The sequence below is a fragment of the Hippopotamus amphibius genome, chromosome 8, assembly GCF_030028045.1.
Source record: "Hippopotamus amphibius kiboko isolate mHipAmp2 chromosome 8, mHipAmp2.hap2, whole genome shotgun sequence".
NCBI lineage: Eukaryota > Metazoa > Chordata > Mammalia > Artiodactyla > Hippopotamidae > Hippopotamus > Hippopotamus amphibius.
In genome coordinates this window covers 143711262-143731668 of record NC_080193.1, presented here as the reverse complement: position 1 = coordinate 143731668, position 20407 = coordinate 143711262, and the positions used below count along the sequence as shown (strand labels likewise).

Below are 20407 nucleotides of genomic sequence, written 5' to 3'. Positions count from 1 at the left end.
TTTTGTTGACCTTCAGTCTTTATATTTAGAAATTTTTCAACTCTGGAAGCTAATTTATTTTGATGACTATTGCTTTCATTTTATTAGCTTTGTTTCTTCCTCAGGAAGCCTTATACTTTTATGTTGTCTCTATTTTCTATAATTTATAATCCCTATTTCATCATTTGATTGATTTATTTATGTATTTATTTATATATTTATTTATATTGAAGTATAATTGGCCTACAACACTTGTTCCAGGTGTATAACACGGTGATTCAATATTTCTATACATTACAAAATGATCACCATGTCCTTTTCATACTTTTGCCTTCTTCCTCTACAGTCTGGAAGAATTCTCATGTTTACATAATATGTCACCACTTCCCTTTCTTGTGGTGTGGGCTTGTTGTTTATGGTTTGGCAGTAAAGATTTAATTCTGATAACGCACTGTCAGCTTCCTGTTCTCCTTCCTTATCAGATCTTTTCATGTCATTGTTTTCTCTCCTCTTATCTTTTACTCTATTTCACTTAATCTATGTCTTCCTGCTTTCTATTTCAGATTGCCAGAAAGTTTTCTAAATTTTGTATGTGTGGATTCTGTAGTGTCACGTCCAGGTCTGTGTGCCTGTATGATTTTGCTAGGGCTGCCATGACAAAATGCCACAGACTGGGTAACTTCAATAACAGAAACTTATTTCCTCACCATGCTGGAGGCTGAAGTCCGAGATTGGGGCGTGCACAGGTTTGGTTTCTTCTGCGGCCTCTTTCCTTGGCTTGCAGACGGCCACCTTCTCACTGTGTCCTCACGTGGCCTCTCCTCTGTGCTTCATCTCTGATGTCTCTGTGTCCAAATTTCCTCTTTTTATCAGTCAGATTGGATTAGGCCCCACCCTAATAGCCTCATTTTAACATGATCACCTCTTTAAAGGTCTTGTCTCCAAACACAGAAACATTCGGAGGTGCTGGAGAGCTTAAACGTATGAATTTGGGGGGAAGCACTTCAGCCTATAACAGCACCTCAGTGGTAAAGGTGACATTCTCTTTTCATAACCGAGCCTCATGTGAGCAAGCATCATGTTTTGTTTTATTTCTTTCGGCTTAGTCATCCTTGAATCAGAAGTTGTAAGTCTGAAAATGATGTTTGCCAATTACGAAAGCATATAAATTTATCTTGGAAGCACTCTGTTCACTTGGATAATGTTTTATTTTTGTTGTTTCTAAATTGTGGTAAAATACACATAACATGAAATTTCTTATTTAAAATTTTAAAGTGTGTGACTAAGACAATAAGCACATTCACAATGTTGTGCGACTATTACCACTCTCCAGTTCCAAAAAGGTTTTCCTCATCTCCCGCAGAAAACCTGTACACGTCAGATAGTCACTCCCTACTCCCCTGTCTCCTCAGTCCCGGGCAACTGATAACCTCCTTTCTGTCTCTATTGGTTTGCCATTTTGGATATTTCATATAAATGGAGTCATCAATATGTGGCCTTTTCGTCTAGCTTCTTTCACTCAGCATAGTGGTTATCCATCTTGTATATCAGTACTTCACTCCTTTTTATAGCCAAATAATGCTCTATTGTATGGTTATAACACATTTTGTTTAACTATTCATCTGCTGATGAACATTTGGGTTGCTTTTGTTTATTACAAACAGAACTACTATGAACATCCTTGTACAATTTTTTTTAATGTCTATTCTTTTTTTTTAAGTTAATTAATTAATTAATCAATTAATGTTATTGGCTGTGTTGGGTCTCTTTTGCTGTGCACGGGCTTTCTTTTAGTTGCGGTGAGTGGGGGCTACTCTTCGTTGTGGTGTGCAGGCTCCTCATTGCTGTGGCTTCTCTTGTTGCGGAGCATGGGCTCTAGGCACACGGGCTTTAGTAGTTGCAGCACATGGGCTCAATAGTTGTGGCTCATGGGCTTAGTTGCTCTGCGGCATGTGGGATCTTCCTGGAGCAGGGATCGAACCTGTGTCCCCCGCATTGGCAGGTGGATTTTTAACCACTGCGCCACCTAGGAAGCTCTAATGTCTATTCTTTTTAAAAAATATATATATAGGAGTAGAATTGCTGGGTCATATGGTAATTCAATGTTTAACTTGTCAACTATAAATTGGAACTTGCCATCTGCCTGTACAAGAATTAAATCACTTTGTGCTGCTGCAGCGGCTGACCTTCCACATCCCCTGAAGGGAATTCAGGGTGGAGACCAGGAACGAAGCACTCTGTGCTTTGGAAGATGGGCGGAACAGTTCTTCAGATAGTTAGATGTTTTCAGGAGCTGATTTTATGAGCCCAACCCTTGCATCTCCTCATATTTAGAAGAGCACTAAATCCCTACATGGTGACGTCTGCTCCTCGGGACTGGCAGAAACCCCCTAAAAAATATGTGTTTGATTGCATGTACTCCTCCTTTACCAAGATCATATATATACTAATCGTTCCCTGCCTCTTTGGAACAGTTTCTCAGAGCTATCTGGGATGCTGTCTCCCGGGCTGCAGTCCTCATTTTGCCCCAAATAAACTCAACTTGCAACTCTCATGCTGTGCAATGTGTTTTAAGTTGACAAACTTCTGAGGAACTGTTTTTCATAACAGTTTTTCATAATGGCTGCACCATTTTACATTTTCACTAGCAATGTATGGAGCTTCTAATTTCTCCACACCCTTGTCAGAACTTTTTATTATCTGTCCTTTTAATTTTAGGCAGCCTGGTGGGTGTAAAATGGTTAATTTTGATTTGCATTTCCCTAATGACTAAAGATGTTGAGTATCTTTTCATGTGCTACTTGGCAGTTTGTGTGTCTTCTTTGGAGAAATGTCTATTCAAGTCTCTTGCCTTATTTTTATTTGGGTTATCTTTTTGTTGTTGAGTAACAAATGTTCTTCACATGTTCTAGGTTCTAGATCTGTATCAGATATGTACTTTGAAAACATTTTCTCCCATTCTGTGAATTGCCTTTTCACTCTCTTGATAGTGTCATTTGATGCAAAAAAAGTGTTTAATGTTTATGAAGTCCAATTTTTCTATTTTTTCTTTTGTTGTTTATGCTTTGGGTGTCATATTTAAGAAACCACAGCAAAACTGAGGTCATGAAAATTTGCATATATATGTTCTTCCAAGTTTTATAACTTTTACATTCAGGTCTTTGATCTATTTTGAGTTAAATTTAGTATTTGGTATGAGTTGGAGTCCAATTTTATTCTTTTGCACGTAGATGTCCAGTTATTCCTGCATGCTTTGTTTGAAAAAAACTATTCTTTCTATACTGAGAACTCTGAAAATCACTCTTCTTTCGCAATCTGTTGTTGGTCCTTGCTGTAGGTTGTAGTTGTTTATTTAGTGATTTTTCTTAGTTATTTTTGTTAAGAATGATTCTTTGTTGATCTCTGAAGTCTCTATTTCTTTAGCTTAGTAGTAAGCTAGTTGTTTGATAGTAACTTCCTTAAATGACTGAAGCCAAGAAAAAAAGGAAAGGAAAAAGAAACAAAAAGAAAATTGTCTCCAGATCTTTGCAAATCGGCTCTGTGTTAGGTCAGTCCTCAGTGCTTAGCCAGGCCCTTTGCAGCTCTGAATCAGTCTTCATTTCCTGTTAGTGCTGAGGCTAAAGATCAGCTAGAACTGAACGCTTATAGTCTTTTTTTTTTTCTAACACAAGCCCATAAATGTTTATAAAATAGCTGGTGTAAATGGAAAGATTCACAGTTGGTGTTACAGGTATTTAAATTAGAAAGCTTATAGTCTTCTCTAATCTTTCCTGAGCATGTATGGCTGCCCTGGGCATATGCCCGGCTTTCTAGATTCCCTGGTATACTCAGGAGTTTTTCAAAGCCTTTATTCCCCAGAATCTCACTCCCCAGGTTTCTATTCCTTTTGCCATGTTTATTATTTGCTTCAGCTGTTGAGTTTTGTCACAGGTCGGGGTGGCGGCAGCAGCGTGTTCACTTGGCTGTCAATATTTTTGAGGAACATCCTCCACCCTGAGGGCATTCCAAGAGAGGTGAAACAAAGGTGGGCTCCTTGTGTTGGTTCTTCAAGGAACCCATAGACACGTCAAAACAAATGTGGTTCCTCGGGAAGAAGGTTTTCTCTACTCCATCCAGTACCAGGTATTCATACTTGGAATTCAAACTGCCACCTTGAAGACCACCACGTGGGGAGAGAGGTGGGGTGAGGCTGAGTTAAAACGCCACAGAGCTCTCCTACTATGTTTTAGCGGCCTTCTTCTGGTTAAATGGTTACTTGCTTGCTGTAAAGCTTTGTCTGTCTTCCAGAAGTCCGATCAAGTTGATCCTTACAGTTTTTGCCAGATAATTTGATGTTTCTGGGGAGGGATGAACCCCTTGAGGTCACTATTCTGCCACCTTCATTGGTGTTATCAATCCACTTGGATGACGTTTGAATCCCTTTGGAATATCTCCAATTGGATAGCAAATTGATCCAGATGCTACTAATTTAAATTTTACAGTCTAGCATACTTTCTTCTTTGACGATCATAGAGCATAATGGCAGGATTTCTTTTTTTCTGGCTCAATTTCTGATTCTCTGATATGCTGAAAAGTTGCTTGACTACCTGAAAAACTTAGTTTACAGAATCCGCTACTACAGACCCTTCTGGTTTTTAATCTACATTTCTGGAAGTCAGTTTTTACTCTCCTTTGTTGTTTCCCTTTTCTTTGGCCCAAACTTAAATGATGGAGTCCTTCAGGGACCAGTTGCAAACGCTTTTGAGCCTATACTCTCCAAGGGGATTTTATATTCTTCCAAACCCATAAATACTGAAGATACTCCAATGACTCCAAAATTAATATCTCCAGTCCATAGTTACTTGCTGAATTCCAGACCCAGTTGCTACTCAAAAGTTCTCCTTAATATCTCACAATATCTCAAAATAAACAGATTAAAAACTGAACACTTAGTTCTTACTCATGCAATTATTTTTCGCCTCAGTTCTTCCCCATCTTACTAAATGACAGTTCTAGCTACCTAGTTATTTATTCTAGAAATCTCGGAGTCATCCTTGACTCTCCACTTCTCTTGACCCCCAAATCCTATTAATTTTAATAATTAATAACTAATAATTAACACTATATTTATTCATTCATTCATTCATTCATTCATTCATTTGGCTGCGTTGGGTCTTCATTGCTATACACGGGCTTTCTCTAGTTGTGGCAAATGTGGTGCATGGGCTTCTCATTGCGGTGGCTTCTCTTGTTGTGGAGCACGGGCTGTAGGTGTGTGGGCTTCCATAGTTGTGGCATGCAGGCTCAGGAGTTGTGGCGCATAGGCTTGGTTGCTTTGTGGCATGTGGGATCTTCCTGGACCAGGGATCGAACCCGTGTCCCCCGCATTGGCAGATGGATTCTTAACCACTGCGCCAGCAGGGAAGTTGCTATATATTTCTTGAAAGTGGCAGTTTCTTGACCACTATTATCATCATAGGGTAAGCTGCCGTATCCCATTTGCCTGTACTACTCCACAGCCTTCTACCTGTTTCTCTGCTTCCATGCTTGCCCCCCTCAACTCACCCTGCAGTGAATGAAAGTTTAAAAATGAAAACCAGATCCCATTACTCTTCTGCAGAATCATAGCTCATGAATGTGTTTTTCAAGGTCCTTCATGATCAGCCTTCCACCCACCTGTCTAACCACAGGCCATGCCACTCTCTCCCTTTCTCATCACTGTCGAGCCAAGTGGCCACCTTTTAGTTCCTCAAATCTACAGGCTCTCTCCTGACATAGGTCTTTTGCATGAACTATTTTCCCTTAGCTGTTATCCTCTCCTTTCTGTTCTTTTCCTGGCCAGTCCCTTCTCCCTCCCTTTCTTAGGCCAGCTTCCTCCAAACACTCAATCTAAGTTAAAGCCCTCTTCTCAACTCTCCCGTAGCCGCTTGAACATTTCCTTAGTAGACTCGATGACCGTTGTCATCAGGTCTATGCTTATTTGTGTGATTATTTATTTCTCATTGGTTCTCCTTTGGATCATAAACTTCATGAGACCACGTCTGTTTTCCTCCTCATCTCTCACCATCATGCCTATCGAGATGCGAAGCTAACAGTCTCTGACAAATGAAAATTTGTTGAATGAATAAATGAAAGAATGAGTGGATTAGGGACCAGAAGCAGTCCTATGGTGAGTCTTCCCAAGGGGTAAGAGCCCTAAGTGTTTCTTGGGCACTTGTCCCTGGTAGAGCAATAGTAGTAAACCCTTGCTCTCCTCCCCCTACGTGTGTCAGGAATATGATCTACTTTGTCCAAAGACTGCTCTGGGTCGGAGGAACTGAATGCCAAGAAGAGCCAAGGGCAAGAGAGGAATCTTTTTTATGCTCGAGGTCAACTAGGAATTACCAATGAAGGACAGACACTGAATCCATCAGGCTAAAAAAGAGGGTTTTTTTAATTGAAGTATTTACAATTGAAGTTGATTTACAAAGTTGTGTTAATTTCAGGTATGCAGCAAAGTGGTCCAGATTATTCTTTTATATATTCTTTTCCCTTATAGCTTATTACAAAACATTGAGTATAGTTCCCTGTGTTATACAGTAGGTCCTTGTTGGTTGTTTACTTTGTATACAGTAGTGTGTATATGTTAATCCCAAACTCCTAATTTATCCCTTCCCCCACTTTTCCCCTTTTAAACCCATTAGATTGTTTAAAAAGTTCAAAAGGTCATATGTTTATAAAGAGGGATGTATCAGAAATGTTATGATGATATGAATAAAATAAAAATGAGAGCAAAGACATTGGGGTTACGATAAAATCTAACAGCTGTGTCAGAAAAACACAGCTGCAGACGCCTGCAAGGGGAGATTGAAAATGTGATTCCAGTGGGCGTGTGAAGAAGAGAGGAAGTGGTTTCTCAGTGTTGGGGATCAGAAGTAGTTTAGGGGCTCAGAGATCTGAAGGTGATAATTGAGAAGCAACATTGGAAATTATGAGGAAAGATGTATAAGCTGAAGTATTGTTGTGAATTTTAGCCTTATTATAAAAGTTAAATATGAATGTTTTGAAACTTAGGATATCATAGAAGATATTGGAATTAATAAATGAGGTTTCATGCATGACAAAGGTATAGGTATTTTTAATCATACCTTATCTTATTTTATTCAGATACCAGTCTGATCACACATGGTCCAAGAACACTCAAATAACAAACCAAATATAATCAGATGTTAAAGACTGGTCCTTAAACATTATAGCCAATAATGCCAGGCTTGCCTATGATCTCATTGTTATAAAGCCACCAGCATACCTCATGGGCCACCAAACCATTGGGCACGGCTTCCTTAGCTGTGAGCTGTTTTCAGCTATCAGTTTGAGCATAGCTGATTATTTTTCAGGCTTTAAGTAGCTGTATAAGCCTCAGCAGACTAAAAAAATGGTACTCATGAACCCAGTCACAGGGCAAGAATGAAGATGCAGGTGTAGAGAATGGACTCGAGGACACTGGGTGCGGGGTGAAGAGGAACCTGGGATGAAGTGAGAGAGTAGCATTAACATATATACACTACCAAATGTAAAATAGATAGCTAGTGGGAAGCTGCTGCATAACACAGGGAGATCAACTCGATGATGGTGATGACTTAGAGGGGTGGGATGGGGGGGGTGGGATAGAGAAGGTGGGAGGGAGTCGTGGGAGGAAGGGCATATGGGGATATATGTGTAAATACAGCTGATTCATTTTGTTGTACAGCAAAAACTGGCACAACAGTGTAAAGCAATTATATTCCAATAAAGAGCTTTAAAAAAAATCTCAGCAGAGGTTGGAGAAACCAGCTCCATCTTAAGGTCATGCCAAGATGTGGCTAATCCAGGCTTTGAGTAAGTCACAGTAGCATTTATTAGCACCTTCTCGGTGAGGTTACAGACAACTTATCACCTTGAATGGCTGACTGAATCAGGTACAGGTATTTTACAAGGCTGATAAGAAGAAAGGAATCCAGGAAGTAGAGTGTGGAGAAGGGCAGAGCTTCATGCTTTACCAGTGGATTTGAGCGGGCAGTGACACACCAGGAATCAGGCTGAAGGAGGAGAGGGAAGTCAGTAATCACTTAGGTGGGGGAATCACTCCGAGAGGCCATGAGAAGTCGTTGGAATGAATATATGAGATGAATCATTGTAGAGTCCCTTAGTTAGGGTGTCTCTTCCTCTTCTTTTTTCTTCCTTATTTTCTTCTGCCATTTTCTGAATTCTCTGAAGATGAAATCTTCAGAATGCATAAAATTGTGTACCTGTGTCTGTGTGTGTTTGTCTATCCCTCCTTGAAAAGTAATCATGCCGTTTAATTTCTGCAGATATCTAGGAGCGTAAAGCGTTTCTGTTAGCATGTATCTAGCTGCATATGAAAGAAGAGCCTGGTAATGGTGGTTTAAATGATGAGAGCTATGATTTCACAGTACAGGAAATCAGAGGTATCTGGTTTCAGGGTTGGTTCAGTGGTCCAATGATGTCATCAAGGCCCAGACTCTTTCTGTCTCTGCACCCTGCTATCCTCAGCACGTGGCTGTTCACTTTCTAGGACGTCAGTCCCTTCATGACCACCAGATAGAATTTCTTAAGTTCTGACTTGGAGGGAAATACCGTAACTTAGCATGTGATACACCCTGAGTTTGGTTTCTGTCTGGCATGCACGTGCGTGCACATACATACACACACTATACACACATTCATTTATACTAAAAATAGAAACATGTACAACAGTCCAGAGGAAGAAAAGGAACTAGTGAGTGTCCTTGGAATATGCCCAGGAGGAACGTGTGAGATCCTGAAATGAATTCCTGGGAATGCAGGTGACCACCCTTCCGTACCCAATAAAGAAGTAAGGATGTGGCGAATCAGCTAGCATGGGATGGTCTGTGGAATAAAGGGAAGGATGCCTGACTGCAGCCCGGGGCAGAGGAGCGTGAACTCTGGCATGAGGTCTGCTGAAACCCTGGGGCCACATGGCAAGAGAGTCTCTAGCATTATGGCAGCCGCCTCTGCCTCTCCTTCAGGGATGGATGCACATTGAACTTGGCTGCAAGTCCTCTATATTGCCGTATCTTGGTTTGAGGTTTGATGCTCATGACCAGGGGCCCCTAGTCAGTCACTTGTAATCATTGCTATTTAAAATTGTGACATTCTGAAACATGTGTCTGGACAGGTGTCAGCAAGAAGCCATGAATTAGTGCATCAGGTCTAGATAGTTCACTGCTTTAGAGCCGTGTTTCGCAAGCTAAGTTTCCTGGTGTCGTAAGGCATCGCCTAGAGTTGGTAAGAGTGGAACTGGGGAGCCCTCAACAGCCATTAGCAACATAGCAATAAAATTAATGTGTCTGCCTTCACTCTTTCTCCCCAAAGCTAAAAATACTAGTTTACCAACATCCATCTGGATTGAAAAGCTTATATAGAGAACTGGATCTTGGTCTTATGAGGCTATTGGGTTGCTGTCCAAAGGCATGACTGACTGATTTGGTAAGACCGGTTCCTCATTGCCAAGGTATGTGAAGCATGAGTTGTCTTGCTTTAAGCTACGGAGTAATAGATAACCACTCACATCTTATTTATAACCACTTGGCACAGATTACTGTGAACTAGAACTGACGATTAACAACCACCCATGTCTTACCACCTCCTCTTCTTCCCCAGCAAAGCAATGGTTTCCAGGACGGATAGATCACTTTAAGGAGGGAGGTGTCCTGCGTGAAGCTGAGACATGAAAAGCCAGTTCACCCAAGGCCTCAGGCAGGCTTGCCGCTCTCCAGTGAGAAATGCATTCAATTGACAGTTCAAATAACCACTCAACACCAAAGGCACAACCACCTGTTAATGAATTTTCTTCTGTACCAGGAGTCTCTTTGATTTTCTTCTTTACTAATTTCACATGTTCCTCTTCCTTCTCCAATTACTGATGCTCCCTCATAATTTTTATAACTGTGTGTGCAATGATGAGCCTTCAGGGAAAGATAAGGTCTATCACACTCAAAAGCATGAGAAAAGATTTGCTCATGAATGAAGTCTCTCTCTCTCTCTCTCTCTCTCTCTCTCTATATATATATATATATATATATATATATTTTTTTTTTTTTTGTGGTCAAAACTGAAGTCTATATTTCTGTGCTGGTTTTCCTCATTAGAAAGGGAAACAAAAATAGAAATTCTGGCCAAGTACTGAGTGCTGAGTGATAAATAGCTGTGGAGTTCTATGTATTTCATTCAGATAATTGTAAACTATAACTTGCAAAGAATGTGATTAAACAGTCTTATTTGGTATTGTTAATTCTAGAGGGGGGAGCATAAAATATCTAGAAATGTGTTGAGGTTACTCAACTCACTACTTTTAACTTTGGTTCCCATGCTCATCTTGATGGAAGCATGCTTTGAAGGCCATCGTGAAGCCTTGTATGTGTCAAGTGTTTTACTCTAAATGGTCAAACAAGTGGGGCATGGAGGAGCTCTAGGAGCCAAGGCCAGTCATGACACAGGGTTGGGACAGACTGTTCACGGAGCCAAAGGGGATCCCAAGGGCTGTTCAGGTTATAGGCAGCTTGTGGGAGAAGTGGGGTCAGAGGCAGAGATCTGGAGGGGGCTGGGGCTACTTCCAGGTTTAGGACTATACCACTGAGTAGGAACTTCAGACACCGCTACATTGGGTTGGTCCATGTTAGGATAAACCAAGATTGCAGTGTGGACAAAGACAGAATCCACAGAAAGCTTGCCTGTGATTCCAGATGAAGACCCCATCTTCTCTGCAGAGGCTAGATTCTTTAGGGCAGAAAAGCAAAGACTGAACCCCAGCTAGTATTTGGAGGGCACCCAGAGCCTCTAGATATATTTTAAAAAATCCTTGTTAGTATAAATTTTATGAAGCATCCTTTTAGGCATTGCCATTTGTCATGTATTTTATTCTTTTTATGTAATAACTTGCATATTACAGAAAGAAATAGTTTTCTCTTATTGTATACAATTTAGAAGATACAGAAAAGCACAAGGCAGGAAATAAAACTCACCCATGTTCATATTTTTATAACCTGCCGATAATCACGTTTATGTTTTCATGTATTTTCTTCTAGTCTTTTTACACGTCTATAAAACAAAAGTAGGGAATACTAATTTAGATAGATAAAAATTTTACCTCCCTGCCTACCTGGGGGTGAGTTACAGGCTAAAAGAAAGTGGAAGAGGAAAAACCCATGGATTACTGGTTCACAGTGTTATCCTACCACACTGATCTCCAATAATCCCCCCACAGCCATAGAGCTCATTGACTTCTTGGCCAGGGCTTCTACTCCATGACTATTGTTACCTCAACATGGGCAGCCTTGACTAGACAAAATGGGATTGAGAGACTTCACTAAGCATTTTTTTAAACATATATTTTTCATGGCAGAGCCAGTTCAGGGTGTAATTAAGGAGGGTACCTAATCGGTGTCTTGGGGGACTTTGGTGTATACATCCACATGCTGTCCAGGCAGACTAAAATCTTAGATTCTAAACTAAAATGTCCTAATCTTAGGGCATAATTTCTAGGAGTCAGATCAACTTGGTAGTACCCATGCTGGAGGAGAAACTACTCTGCCCCCAGATCCAAAACACTTTCCTACGTGCAGCATATCTGCTCAGGATCTATGGCACAGGGAAGTTGAGACAGGCTTCATGACGCTATTCATCACTCCCATTTTACAGATGAAGAAACTGAGGCTAATGGAGATCAAATAACCTGCCCAAAGTCACTTGGCTAGTGTGTGAACTCAAATCATTGTGATTCCAAAGCCCATCTCTTGAGATTGGCTACCTTTTAACCAAATCTCTTACACTGACAACTAGACTTCATCTCCCAGTCTCTCTGACAGGTAGGTGTGGCCACATGACAGAGTCCTGGCCAATGGGATGCAGTGGAAGTGATGGATGCCATTTTCAGTTTTGGCCATGGAAACTGTCCATGCATAATGTTCCATATTTTCTCTTCCCTTGTGTGATGGCTAGATGCCAATGTACAAGGAGACCTTGAAAGCCACATGTTGAGGATATCAGCACCTCTGTCAGCCTGGGCCCCTGAATGTCTTGTGGAGCAGAGCACCTTCCCCTGCCACCAATTTTCCTTCACTCAAGACCTATCGGACTTCATAGGAGTCCAAGTATCATTAGCAAGTATCATTACCTTAACTAAATCACATCGCAAATAAGTGGCAGAACCAGAATACCAACCCAGTTCTTATGGCTCCATAAACCTGTGCTTTTTTCACAGTACCATTCTGCCTCCTTCTGTAATGAACCAAGCTAAAGAAATTGTACCCTTCCAGGGAGTTACCTGGCAGTCCAGTGGTCAGGACTCTGCACTTCCACTGCACAGGGCACAGGTTTGATCGCTGGTGGGGGAACCGAAGTCCTGCAAGCCACGTGGCGCAGCCAAAAAAAAAAATTGCAGAAATTTTACCCTTCCACACAGCTGGTTTTACAAACACAGAGCTACCCAAGGAAGTTCTAATCTAGACATTCTTCTCTCTGCTAATCTCTGTGCCACAAAAACACAGCCAATTATGTGTTAACTGACTCCAGTTGGCTTTTTTTTGCAATTTACACTGATTTTCAGGCTGGTAATAACCAGCAAAGAGCCCATCATTATTGTACACATGCAAGCTTTCCTGGACTGAAGCTCCAGTCTTAGACTGGCTGCAACTCATCCTTCTGGCGTCAAAAATCCTTCTTTGCCTGTCTTTCTCTACTTCAGCAAACTGGATGCTACTGTTGGCCAGCAAACAAAATACCGTTTTCTAGTCTCTCCTTTCAGTAGATATCTGGTCCTTCTCAGTGGTGCCTGCATGTGTTCCATGACCTTGCTCACGCTTTATTTCTGACCTAGTCCTTCTCCTACTTTGCGACATAACTCAAATTTCCCCTCTTCCGATGGTCTTTCTCTGATGATTCCTGTCCCACTGATGTGTCACATTTTAAATACTGCAGAGATGCATTGAACAGTTTGACATTTGATGTTGTTTTGTCTTGTTTTTTTGGTTGGTTGTTTGTTTTTCTTAATTGCTTTTTATGAGGAGCCTTCCCTTCCCTTTAAGATTTAAACATTCTCAGGGACACTAAATGTGCACAAGTTGGAAATCAGCATAACAGCTGACACGGTGTCTTACAAATAGGAGATGCTGAATAATTTGTTTTTGAATGTTTCAAGGAATGAAAGGAATGGCGACTTCTTCTGTCTCTTCCATAGTGAGTGCCCACAGTGATCCTCAGTACAATTTTTTAAACTGTTGGTCAAATTCCATCTTCATGGTTTGGGGCCTTCCCTGAGACATATTGGGCTATGATGTTGAAACATGGCCCAAATGGGTCTGCAATGACCTCCAAGGCTCTACAATAGAGGTTCTCAAGCTTCAGCATGCTGGGGGCCACCCCCGGAATTTCTGATTCAGCGGGTCTGGGTAGGGCCCAGATTTTCCATTTCTAACAGGTCATACTGCGTCTGCTGGTCTAGCCATCACAGCCTGAGAACCACCGATGCCGTCTGCTCCCGCTCCCCCACGCACTCTGCTCCAGCTACATGGACGTCTATGGTTCCTTAAACGTACCAGGTATTCCTCTGCTCCAGGGCTTCTGCATGTGCTGTTTCCCCAGATGTTCACGTACGTGTTTCTTATCTCAGGTCATTCCTTATATGTCATCTTCTCCAACCACATGATTTAAAATGACATCACTCTCTGCTGCCTCCCCTGCCTGCCCCCCCGCCACACACACACACACACACACACACACGCACACATGCACGTGCACACACACGCATGCTCCCTGCCCTCTTCCTCACCCCCTCCAATCTTTCCTCTTCCCTGTCAATTTATGTGATAATAACACCTAGACCTTGAATCATTTTTTTAAATCTTTTAATCTTTAATCTTCTCAGTTAGTGTCACACCTTTGAGCCCATCTAAGAAAGACTTTAGGGATGGGATGGCAGGTGGATGGGGGAGCCTGGAGGGCAGAGAGCTGTGGAGCTGGCCGGAGAGCACAGGCAGAAGACTGAGAACATCTCCAAGGAAGGCAGCCTGCCCAGGCTGTGAGGGAAGAGAGGACAGAGCCCAGGTGAGCCTTCCTCCAAGTGGAAATGACCAAGTTCTGACCAAGGGATGAGCAGCCTTGATGCAGGTCACTCCAAAGCCAGTGGTAGGTATTTGCCTAAAACCATGCTCTCTTCCTTCCTACATCATCTCAGTAGATTAGTGCTTCTTGAAACATTTTAGCAACAGATCTTCACCTGAAACAAAATTTAAGCAGAATCCACTGCTTAAAGCAGAGGGAAGTTCAGAATGGCCATCATCAAAAAAATCTACCTATAACAAATGTTGGCGAGGATGTGGAGAAAAGAGGACTCTCATATGCTGTTGGTGGGAATGTAAATTGGTGCACCCACTTTGGGGAACAGCACAGAGGTTCTTCAAAAAGCTAAAAATAGAACTACCATATGACCCAGCAATTCCACTTCTGGGTATATATCTGGGAAAAACAAAAGCACTAATTTGAAAAGATACACGCAGCCCAATGTTCATAGCAGCACTATTTACAATAGTCAAGACATGGAAGCAACCCAAGTGCCCAACATATGATTGGATTAAGAAGATGTGGTATATATATACTATATGTTAACTACTCAGCCATGAAAAAGAATGAAATTCTGCCATTTACAGCAACATGGATGGACTTAGAGAATATTATCCTTAGTGAAATAAGTCAAAGATAAATCTAAAAAATATACAAATGAATGTATATGCGGAATAGAAACAGACTCACAGATACAAAAAACAAATCTGCGGTTACCAAAGGGGAGTGGGAAGGGGTTAGGGAGAAATTCGGGGTATGGGATTAACAGACACAAACTACTGTGTATAATTATTTGTTTTTAAGAACTACTTTCAAACATATTTTTCTCTAGCAAATATTTTTCCCAAGAATAAATCTCTGTCCTGTGTCTCGTGGAAGACATTTTGAAGACAGTTTTAGTAATTTAAAATATTCACAGCTTATCAAGTAATGCTGAGATGATATATCAGCTTATTAAGATAACTGAAGTGAAATAAAAAAGTACAAGGTTTGTAACATGCAAGTTAAAAATAATGAATTCATGAAATTATGATCATATTTACAGGTTAAACATTCAATTCAAACATCTCTCACCTCTGTAATGAGAATTTTCAAGAAGTATAAAAGGGAAGTCTTGTCTTATGGAAATTCCAGTAGCATGTTGTTTCTTTAAGAGAGTTAACAAATTTCTTCCTTTCAGTAAATTGAAGACTTATGAAATAAAAAAATAAAAAATAAAAAAAAAAATAAAATGACATCACTCTCTGCTGCCTCCCCTGCCTGCCCCCCCGCCACACACACACACACACACACACACACACACACACACGCACACATGCACGTGCACACACACGCATGCTCCCTATCACGTCCCTTTCCTGCAATGTTTTCCTCCTTGGCATTTACCACCCTCTGACATAGATGCTTTATTTGCCTACTGTCTGCCTCCTCCCCCTACCAGAATATAAGGTTCCTGAGAACAGAGAGTCTCATCTGTTTTGCTCATTCCTACCTCTCAGAGGTTAGAACACTGTTTGGCACACAGTAAGCATGCAAACAGTAGTCGCTGTTTTAACCGGAGGACAGCGGGGACCACAACCCTACCTGTTCTCAGGCCATAAACTGTAAAGAAAGTCCACCTACTGCTGAAACAAAACAGGAACAATTACTATGGTATTCACTGTGCCCGGGCCAACTCTGTCAAGGGGCCAGAGTTGAAGGAGCAAAGGACGACGCCATTGACCTTCCCAGGGGCTCTGGATGGGTCACTGCTCTGTCCTCACTTCTCATCTACAAGATGCAATGTCGTTTCCTGCTCTAAAACTCTAGGCTTTATCTTCCTCCAGGTCTACATGCTCCACAAAGGGAAGTCTTAGTAAAGTAGGACCAGTGAGGAGCCTGCTCAGTGTTCTCCTGAGAATTTTCACCCTTTGGCTACTGTCAACACTTCCACAACAGCAAAGTTAGCAAAATTCGATTGAGAATCTTCTCCCCGTCAAAGGGACAATCCCACAGCTGTGCTGCCTTTTTGGATTTTTGTGTCAAGTTCTTTTTCCTGGGTCCTAATTGGTGCCAAACCCAACATTATTATATTTGCTTTGCCTCAGAAGCCAACCCATCCCTGGGATGCTCATACCGGTTCAGAGAGGGGAAAATCAAGAAATCTTTCCTGTCTTCATTAACCTTGATATATTGAGATTTTAACATCCAAATATAATCACACAAAAGTTGGGGCTAAATCACAAATTATCTTATGTATAGATTCCAATAGAGACAAACAATAGTGGAAGCTGAATTTCAAAGAAAAAGCTATGGCAGAAAAATTTTAATTGAGAAAATTTGATCTTATCATTTCATTTGATCTTTTTTTTTAAACAAGGCTGACTTTATTTTTTTGTTTGTTTTGTTTTGTTTTTATTTTATTTATTTGTTTATTTGGTTGTGCCGAGTCTTCATTGCAGCAGGCAGCCTCCTTAGTTGCGGCACATACGCTTTTGGTTGCCACGAGGCATGTCGGATCTAGTTTCCTGGCCAGGGATTGAACCTGGGCCCACTGCATTGGGAAATCAGAATCTTAACTACTGCGCCACCGGGAAGTCCCTCATTTAATTTTATCTTATTTGCTGCAAACTAAGAAGCACTGGCCCCTATGGCATTTCAGAGGGTTAGCTTAGATTGGTTGGGAGCATAGGTTCTGGACCTACTATTTATAAGACCTTGGGTGGATCATTTCACCTCTCTGAGCTTCAATTTCTTCTACCATAAAATGGGAATAATAATGATAGCACCTAACTCCTGTGGTTATTGAGAACTCCAAATAAGGTACAAGTTAAACTCTTCAGCTGGATCAGGTGCCCAACAAAGAGACGACCAACGTTGGATATTTACTATGCCTTGCTAAAGGCCACAGTGAGGCGTGTTTAGGGAAGGGTTCACTCAGGCAGGGAGAGAGAGAAGAAATAAGGGCATTTGAGAAGATGGAAGACCAACAAGAAGGGAGAGGAGCAGGTCTGGGTGGCGGCACAAAGCTGTTGGAGAAGCTATCTGTATTGATTTGACTTGGTTTCCTGATCATTTGAACCTTCAAAAAAATCATTAATCTTTACTTACACAGGGCTTTACCTGGTGGGTAGAGCCTGAGGTTATTGACAGCTCGGGCTAGGGTGCCAAGGTCACCTGAACACTCAGAGTTGTCAGCAAAGGCTGTTTCAGGCGTTCTTTGAGGTTATCTGCCTCCATGAAACGCGGTGGCTGGTGTAGGAAAATCAGGGACCTGAAACCTAAAGGTTTCCCAAGAGTGATCTTTCAAATTGAGGAGGAAAAGCTTTAAGGTATTTTTTTCTGTCTTCTTAAGTTTTTAAGTAACTTTTCAAAAATAATGGCCGATAAGCAGAAGAGTTGGACACATCCAGAACCACAGTGCTCTTTCTGGGCGTCCCCTGCTGGAGTCTAACCTCCCCTTCGAAGCCAAATCAACACTTTCGAAGCCTGTGGACCCCTCGGAGGACTTCCCAAGTGCACTCTGTGTTTGGGGTTATTGTTTTGAGTGTGTTCAACCTTTCCTCAGAGGTCACTGAACGCTGCTTAGGCTGGCCTTTGGGTCATTGACCCTTAAGCAAATACATAGTGTTCTCGAAAAAGCTTGAATTCTGTTTCATCTTTACAACGATGAAAACTGAAGTTGGAACAGGTTGGAAAACTTTTTGACTCTCCACGGTGGAGTCCATTGTTTCCTCTCGCTTCTTCAAGTTCACATTCACAGGTAAGTGACTTATACTGTCTAGAGCATTTGGAGACTGTGTTCTGCAAGCCCGTTTCCTCTAGGTCTTCCTTTGAGGGGTGTTGTGTTTCTGATTCACTAAAGGCTGGTCTCTTGTGAGGCAATAAATAATGCTGCTAGGCTTGGCTAGGAACGTGCAGAATAAATTAGTGATTTCATAATATTGTATATAATACAGATGACTTCTGGTTGCTATCTCATTTATAGTAATACTTTTTTTATGCCTCAATTCTCTTGAAAATGTGTGTGTGTGTGTGTGTGTGTGTGTGTGGTATATGGGGGTGTGTGGTGCAAACGGTTGAACAGATTGAATAATCTGCCCTAAGTAAAACTGCTAGTGAACTTTTTAAACTTGGCTCCAGACTTAGTTACCCTGCTACTCTGCTGCGTAACACTCTTGTAATGATCTATTTGAAGCCTCCATCTCTCTGCCTAGGGGTTCACACGCCCCTTCCCCCGCGTGATTGTAAGCCTTTGAATAATCTGTGTGTCTTACTACTAACAGTAACGGTGACAAATATTTGCTGATGAATGCTGGAAGTGGGTGCAGAAGCAATTTAGCAAAGAGCATTACCCACTATGTGGTTTTAAAAGACACTGAAATTGCTAGAAAAATGCCGAGTTCCCTGGCAGGGTTATGCTGCTTTATGAAGGTGAAAGAACTAGGCATGTAGAGACCAGGAAGAGCAGGGAGGAACTTTGGTGTTAAATCCTCTTTTCTTCAAGAGCAGTTGTTTAGTTCTCCGTCTCCGCTGCGGCTCTGTGAAGCAGGCCTGTCTGGGTGCGCCTTGAGGACCACTGCGTATTTTTTCCCTTCTCCATCAGCTGCAACCCCCATGGCTGAAGGGCCTCGGTCTCATCCTCTCCCGGGACAGGGTCTCTACGTGTTGACACACACCATCACCCCACAACCTGCTTATCGGCAAAGCAATATTTTTCTATTTTTCTTGCTGCTTAGTATAAATCAATGTTTTTTTCCCCCTTTGATGATGCATGGGAGAAAGAAATCATTTGCTGGGTTTGATGATTACAAAGGTGGCCTTCCTACATCCCTAAATATCAGCAGTGAAAGACATTTCAAGGGCTTTTTTTAAAAAATCCGAATTTGTGGCTTTGAAAGCGACTTCCAAATTCTCCGGGCGCAGGAGCGGTTCTGCCGTCTCTGAGCAGCTCCGGGGAGGGGAGAGGTGGCGCTGGCCTCCCACCCCTCTCTGTCATCCCAGCTCCTCAGTGGCTGCTGGAGCATTTAGACCCTCCTCACCATCGAGGCCTGAATGTGGAAGAATCTCGGCCTCTTCCTCCTGAACGCAGTCTAGGCGAGATCAACGTGTTTCACAAATAGCATCCGGGAGAAAATGAACTGGAATGCAGAACAGATCTCCCCAGAGAAAATTTAGAGCAGAGAACACTGGTGCCAGTCCGCATCACACAGCCTGTCTCCTCTGGTCGCCTCAGGCCTGTCTGCCCTGGAGGGAGGTGGACTGCGTAAGCTCCTGGCTTTGGTAAACCTGGGGGCACTGCTGCTGGGCCTGGGGGGACGTCTGTACTCCCCAAGCTGATCTCCCTGTCTCTCTGGGAGTGGGCTTATCAGAGTGTTGTGTTTTTTTGCAAGTATAAGTATGATCCTATCCTCTTCTTACCTAAAAGCCCTTATTATTCCCATTGCCCTGGGGCTAAGGGTCGAGGTCTTCAGCATTAAGGATTCAAGGCCCTGAGGAGTGAAGCAGCCACATCTTTCAGAGCCTGGGCCTTTGCATGAGCCTGGAACCACCTTCTCTCTCCTGTTCCCTTGGCTATCTTGCCCTATGTTCAGGGTCCCATGCTAACCGTGCTGGTTCCAGAGCCTTCCCCGACTCTCTGGACAAGGGCAGGGCCCTGCTTGAGGGTCTACAGGATGCCTGCACTTCTCTTTTACTCTCAGTCACCGTGCTTATTTGCTACGTGTCATCCGTCTTGCCTGCTGCAGTGTAAGCCCCACATGGACAGGCAGGCTGGAAGGCTGATGGCCATAAGCTTTTTTAGGTTGGGTAAATCAGGTCCCCAAAGACTCCTCCCCAGGCTTCAGGCTGTCCTGAACTGACCTCACAATGCAGGGGTCTGCAAATGTATCTGCGAGGGCTTAGACATTGAATGTTCTAGGCACCGGCAGGAAAGTAAACATAGTCTCTGCCACAGCAGCTCGACTCTGCCATTACAGACCCAAAGCAGCCAAGGACGAAATGAAAACAAAAGGGTATGACTGTGTTCCGATAAAACCTTATGCACCAAAACAGAGAGGGGGCTGGATGTCCGTATTGTTGTCATGTCCTTCAGCCTGGATAGATTCTAGCTCCTGGGAGAACTGTTTTTTACCCCAACCTCTCCCTTCCTTCCTTCCTTCCATCCTTCCTTCCTTCCTTCCATCCTTCCTTCCTTCCTTCCTTCCATCCTTCCTTCCTTCCTTCCATCCTTCCTTCCTTCCTTCCTCCCTTCCTTCCTTCCATCCTTCCTTCCTTCCTTCCTCCCTTCCTTCCTTCCGTCCTTCCTTCCTTCCTTCCATCCTTCCTTCCTTCCTTCCATCCTTCCTTCCTT

At 42.4% G+C, this 20407-nt stretch overlaps 1 protein-coding gene across 1 annotated transcript in view; it reads left to right on the top strand.

Moving 5' to 3' along the window:
- The first annotated feature begins 17738 nt into the window (after window positions 1-17738).
- ABCB11 (ATP binding cassette subfamily B member 11) overlaps window positions 17739-20407 on the top strand; it is a 76853-nt gene continuing 74184 nt past the window's right edge. The window contains exon 1 of the mRNA XM_057747093.1: window positions 17739-17818. The gene's annotated coding sequence lies outside the window, so the exon portion shown is untranslated. The remainder of the gene's footprint in view (window positions 17819-20407) is intronic.